The following is a 6387-nucleotide window of genomic DNA, read 5'->3' as shown; positions in this document are numbered from 1 at the left end:
TGCCAGAGCACAAACCAAGCATGAAGTCAAGGAATTGTCTGTAGACCTCTGAGACAGGATTGTCTCAAGGCACAAATCTGGGGAAGGATACAGAAACATTTCTGCTGCTTTGAAGGTCCCAATGAGCACAGTGGCCATCATCTGTAAATAGAAATTTAGGTCCACCAGGACTCTTCCAAGACCTGGTTGCCCGTCTAAACTAAGCGATCGGTGGAGAAGGGCTTTAGTCAAGGAGGTGACCAACAACCCGATGGTCACTCTGTCAGAGCTCCAGCATCCCTCTGTGGACAGAGGAGAACTTTCCAGAAGTACAACCATCTCTGCTGCAATCCACCAATCAGGCCTGTCCTGTAGAGTGGCCAGACGGAAGCCTCTAGTAAATGACACATGGCAGCCTGCTTGGCATTTGCCAAAAGGCATGTGAAGGGCTATCAGATTATGAGAAACAAAATTCTTTGATCCATTGTGAATAAGATTGAGCTCTTTGGTGTGAATTCTAGGTGACATGTTTGGCGGAAAACCACCATCCCTATAATGAAGCATGGTGGTGGCATATCCCTTTAAAAAAAAAGTGTAAAGGAGAAACAGATAAACAGTGAAGTTGTATGAACGAGTGAGTTTCAGGTGTTAAATTGTTCATCAGTGTGATGGCCTGTAGAAAGAAATTGCTCCTGTGCCTCGTTGTTTTGATGTACAGAGCTCTGTAACGTCGACCAGAGGGGAGGAGTTTAGACAGTGTGTGTCCAGGGTGTGAGGGGTCTGCAGAGATGTTTGCAGCACACTTCCTGGTCTTGGAATGGTGTCAGTCCTGGACGGAGAGCAGGCTGACTCAGATTATTTTTTTCTGCAGGCCTGACTGTTCGTTGAAGTCTGTGCCTGTTGTGTTTGGATGCAGATGGAAACCAAACAGAGATGAAGATGCACAGGACAGACTGGATGATGGATATGTAAAAGATGAACAGTTCCTGGGGCAGGTTGAACTGCCTGAGCTGTCTGAGGAAGTACAACCTCTGCTGTGTCTTTTTTCTGATGTAGTCTATGTGGGAGGTCCACTTCAGATCCCAGGAGATAGTGGATCCCAGGAACTGCAAAGTGTCTCCAGTAGACACGGTGTTGGGGAGGAGTGATGGGGGTTTCTCCTGAAGTACACCATCATCTCCACAGTCTTGAGTAGGTTGAGCTCCAGGTTGTTCTGACCACACTAGAGGACCAACTGTTTCACCTTTTGTCTGTATGCGGCCTCATCACCATCCTGGATGAGACCAATGATGGTGGTGCCATCTGCAAACTTCAGGAGTTTAACAGAGGGCCCTAGGGTGTGATCGACTGATCGCGGGCTGAGTTCCAGTCGATTGCATGGCACGAGTGCTGTAATGGACAATGCTGTTATAACGGACTGATGCAGAAGGTGTCAACAATGCACCAATGAGGATGCCAGCTGCCATTAAATGTTATAAAAAAGAAGAGGACTCTTCTTCTTCATCTAAAACAAACGAGGAAAAATGTTTTTGAAGCATCGTAACAGATTAAAGAGCCAGAATAAGTTACACTGTGGACAAAAACACTGCAACCAGTTCAAAAGCCATTATCTTTGTTTATTTTTTTGTGCATTTGTTGTTTGTAAACACTGTTAAGGATTTTATATATATATATATATATATGTTATCACTGTTAAACATTTGTAGCTTTGTCTTCTTTCTCATGAGAACGGTGTTGTGCTGTTTTGCACTTCACCCTGAGAACGTACGTGTTATTCAACCTTGTTTTAGCTTTGTCTTCTTTCTCATGAGAACGGAGATGTGCTGTTTTGCACCTGTCTTAATGCAATCCTGAGAATTCAATTTTGTTTTAGCACTCTGGGGTCAATCTGAACTGGGAATGAAGGACTGGATGTACTTATTGTTATAACATAACTTTGTTTTCGTAGCCGCTAACGACTGGGAGTAAAAGAACTGAAGGTTGAATTTTGACTGATTGTGATGCTTAGTGTTCCAGGCAGATGCAAAACAGCTGATAACTGCAACAGACGAACGAGATGTGCTGACCTGAAGTGTTCTTCCTTACAGCTGCACTTGACGTATGCGTTTATGTTATGGGAAGAAACTTGTCTTGCGTCATTACCCCCACCCTTAGGACAAGTTTCTTGTTTATGTGATGAGGGCGTCTCTTAATAAAAAGAGCGGAAAAGCAGGCCAGACTTTAGTGTAGCCTTGGTGTACAGCCTGGCCGCACTCCGCGCGTAATATTTGACTTTCTGTCTCACTGGTGTTTCTTGACTCTGTTTGTCTTGTTAAAGGTTTAAAAATGTTTGGAGGAGAAAATACCCAACATTGACTGGGGGCTCGTCCGGGATTTCAACAATACCGGAGGTGTCCAGCGGAGGTCGTCAAGTCCAGACGTAAATCCTTGGCCAAGGTCCGATCGATTGATCGTGTCTGCAATTGTCGACCACCGTTGGCATCGTCTGGTTGACGAGATTTTCCCGAAGAAGACAGACAGGAAGTCGAGTCAGTGAGTAGAATTTCTTTGTAAATAGTACTGAGTGAGTGGTGATCAGATCACATAAACAGTTAAATTCCGCAAGCGATGATACAGAATCGTCTGTTAATGCAAAGCAGTTAAACTCTGTAAGGAGGGTGCGGACTCCTCTGTTTATATACGCGTACCGGTAGGGGATAAAAGTGATCACATAAAACAGTTAAACTCCGTAAGCGATGATACAGAATCGTCTGTTAATGCAAAGCAGTTAAACTCTGTAAGGAGGGCGGACTCCTCTACGGTTGCGAGGGACGCAAGTAGTTAAATTCCGGAAGGAGGATACGGACTCCTCTGTTTTAATACGTAAAGGAAATCCCGGGTAGAAATACGTGCACTGTAAAAAGTAGTTAAATTTGGCAGGGACGGCGGAGTCCCCTAATGCAGGACATTAGTTAAATTTCACAGGAGGGTGAGCTCCCCTGGCATAAGAATACGCGTACGATTATTAGGAGTGTTTCTATGTGTAAATAGTGTTTTGCGCAAGTGTAAATAACTGTGTGAAAACTGTGTGTGTGTAATACTTTGGACAACGTTGGTGACAACCGTGCGTGTGGAAGCAGAGGCAAGTGATTCCGCTTCCTACGGGGAGGTGAAAGGAATCAACCACACGACGGCAAATTAATTGTCACGTCCAAAGAAAGTGTGAAAACTTCAGATTTAGAACACCCTAGGTGTGCCCCCGTCTGAAGTCCAAATTATAACAAGGGATAATAAAAATGGGGGGTAAGACGTCTATAAATAAGGAAAATTTATCAACTGACGACTGGAAATTTATGGAAGCAAAAAATCCAAAAACAACAAAAAATTGGAGACCTGGATTAATAAACATGACTTTGACGGACGACTGAACCTGATCAGTATACAGAAGCTGAAGAAGGAGTTAGAACAGCAACATAAAGGTGATGAGAAAAAGATGCAGAAAGTAGGGGCAGATTTAGTGGCATTTTGGGAGGAAGAAGCAGAGAACAGACAGAAGGGAGCAGAGAAGCGACGATTAGAGAAAGCAAGAAAAAAGAAAGCTGTAGGTAAGGCAGAAGAAGATGTGATAATTCAGCACAGAGAACCAGAACAGCCTCAACAACCACCGCCGGCTGGACCGTCGGTGGCAAAGAGACCTTTATCTCCTCTACCAGAGGATGACGATGTATTGCCACCACAGTATGATTTGGCAGTAAAACCTAAGGTAAAAAGAGAAAAACCACAAACACGCAGTCAAGCAAAAGTGCCTACAGCCCCTCCCATGGTGGAACATAGTGATCAGGGAGGTGCCTATCCTATGATAGAAGTACCAAATCCTCGTGCAGAAACAGCAGGACAGCTACCAACCATGCTCGTTTATCGGACATGGAATGCTGATGATATCAAAGCAGCAGTCGACATGATACCATCGCCACATGTCGACATTGAGGGATTTATGCAGGATATAGAAAACATTAGAACATCTTACCACCTTAATGGACCTGAAGTCCAACAGGTGTGGATGAAAGCATGTGGCCCTAAATGGAGTCAGGTACGTGGAGACTGGAATCCTGCAGATCAACAAGGCGTACCACTGACACATGATGATCTAGTCTTGAAAACAAGAGTGGAAGCTACGATTACACGTGCAAAAGGAGTGTTAGGACCAAAGATAAATTATACTGAAATTACCAGGACAACTCAGAAAGAAGGAGAACCATGGATAGAGTTTAGATGCAGATTTGAGTGTATTTAGAGTCCATAGTGGCATATTGCCAGGAACACCAGTGTATGAAAACAAATTGAAAAATATTTCACCTGTGAAGCTGATAATGACCGATTTGATTCATGATGGCAACTCAACAGCTGTCATAACAGTAACAGGTGCCACTGAAGATGTTTTAAAATTGAGATTCACAGGTATGCCATTACATGTGTCACTTTGTAAACCATATTTGACAGAATGGCAAGAATTGGGACTGACAGTCATAACAGCTTTGTCAGCCACTGATTGGAGCAGAGTTGGACCACGAACGGAGTTCAGTCCATCAACTAAATTGTATAAAGTGCCAGTTAATGTCTCATTGGTGCTGACAGCTGGAACACAGATTGATGTGTCCACTTCACAATCCTGAGTGTTTCAGTTGAGTCCTGAAGAGGACGATCTTCTCTCTTCTGTACCATCAGGATTGTGGACAACAGGTCCTTCAGACGTAGGACTGATAAAAAAAATGCACAACCTGTAGTTATAAGACCAAAAACAGAATACAGACCATGTGTAAGACAGTATCCATTGAAACCTGATGCAATTGAAGGAATCAGGCCAGTAATAGAGAATTTATTAACAGCAGGAGTAATAGTGCCATGTCCAGATTCACCATGTAACACACCCATATTTCCTGTAAAAAAAGGCTCCGCCCTCAGTGGGATGGAGAATGATTCAAGATCTGCAGGCAGTAAATGCTGCTGTAGTAAAAAGAGCTCCATGTGTACCAGATCCGCACACACTGTTAAGCTCATTGAGATTAAATTCTAGTTGTTTTTCTGTAATAGATATCAGTAATGCATTTTTTTTTTTTCCGTACCAGTACACCCAGATAGTCAATTCTGGTTTGCTTTTACCTTTAAAGGACAACGATATACATTCACCAGATTACCGCAGGGTTACGCAGAGAGCCCAACTATTTATTCTCAAGTCATGTCAGCATGTTTAGCTAATTTCGTTCCACCGGCAGATAGCCAACTATTAGTGTATGTTGATGACATTTGATTGCCTCTGACACACGAGAAAACTGCATAACTGACACAGTAGCATTATTATGTTTCTTATTTGATAATGGCCACAAAGTGAGTAAAAACAAAGTTCAGTTGTGTAGGGATAAAGTAAAATATTTAGGACATGAATTATCAGCCACAGGGCGCACAATCCTGTCTGACAGGAAGGAAGCAATTTTGCACGCTCCAAAACCACAAACCAAAAAGCAGATGATGTCATTTTTTGGACTGACTAATTACTGCAGGGCATGGATTCCCTGCTATGCAGAATTGACTAGTCCACTTTCTGATTTGATGTACAAGGATGATATTTCAATGTCAACCGTGTTGGAATGGAACAAAGATGCTGAGGAAGCTTTTGTAAAAGTAAAACAAACAGTGTCATCCACAGTTTTGGCACTACCAGATTATAGTAAACCATTCATTCAAACAGTTGATTGTAAGAATAAGTTCATGACTAGTGTTTTGGTTCAAGTGTATGGCTCAAAATTGAGGCCAGTTGCCTACTACTCATCTAAATTGGATGCAGTAGCAAGTGCTCTACCACCATGTGTACAGGCTGTTGTTGCAGCCTCTATGGCTGTTCAAAGTAGCAGTAATGTTGTTCTATTCCATCAGTTGACACTGAAAGTTCCACATGCAGTCTCTGCACTTCTGTTGCAGACAAACATGAGCCTTTTGTCCCCAGCAAGACATCTTTCGTGTATGTCCTTGCTATTATCACAACCACATCTTACGGTAGAGCGATGTACAACATTGAATCCATCCACATTGATACCCTTACCTGAGGATGGTGAGCCGCACAATTGTCTTGATGTAGCTACGGTCTGTACGAAAGCACGTCCAGACCTCCAGGACACACCCATCCCAAACAGTACAATTGTGTATGTGGATGGTTCTTCCACTAAAAACGCTTATGGACAAACACAATCTGGATATGCTGTTGTCACAAATTCAGAAGTATTGGATTCTGCTTCATTGCCATCCTCATTTTCAGCACAAGCAGCTGAATTAGTTGCTTTAACTGCAGCTTGCTATCTGTTTCAAGGTACGGCTGTATCAATTTATACAGACAGCCAGTACGCTTTCAGTACGCTGTGAAATTGCCTAACCAAA

Source organism: Thalassophryne amazonica, chromosome 5 (genome assembly GCF_902500255.1).
Source record: "Thalassophryne amazonica chromosome 5, fThaAma1.1, whole genome shotgun sequence".
NCBI lineage: Eukaryota > Metazoa > Chordata > Actinopteri > Batrachoidiformes > Batrachoididae > Thalassophryne > Thalassophryne amazonica.
Note: the sequence above shows the minus strand (reverse complement) of the source record.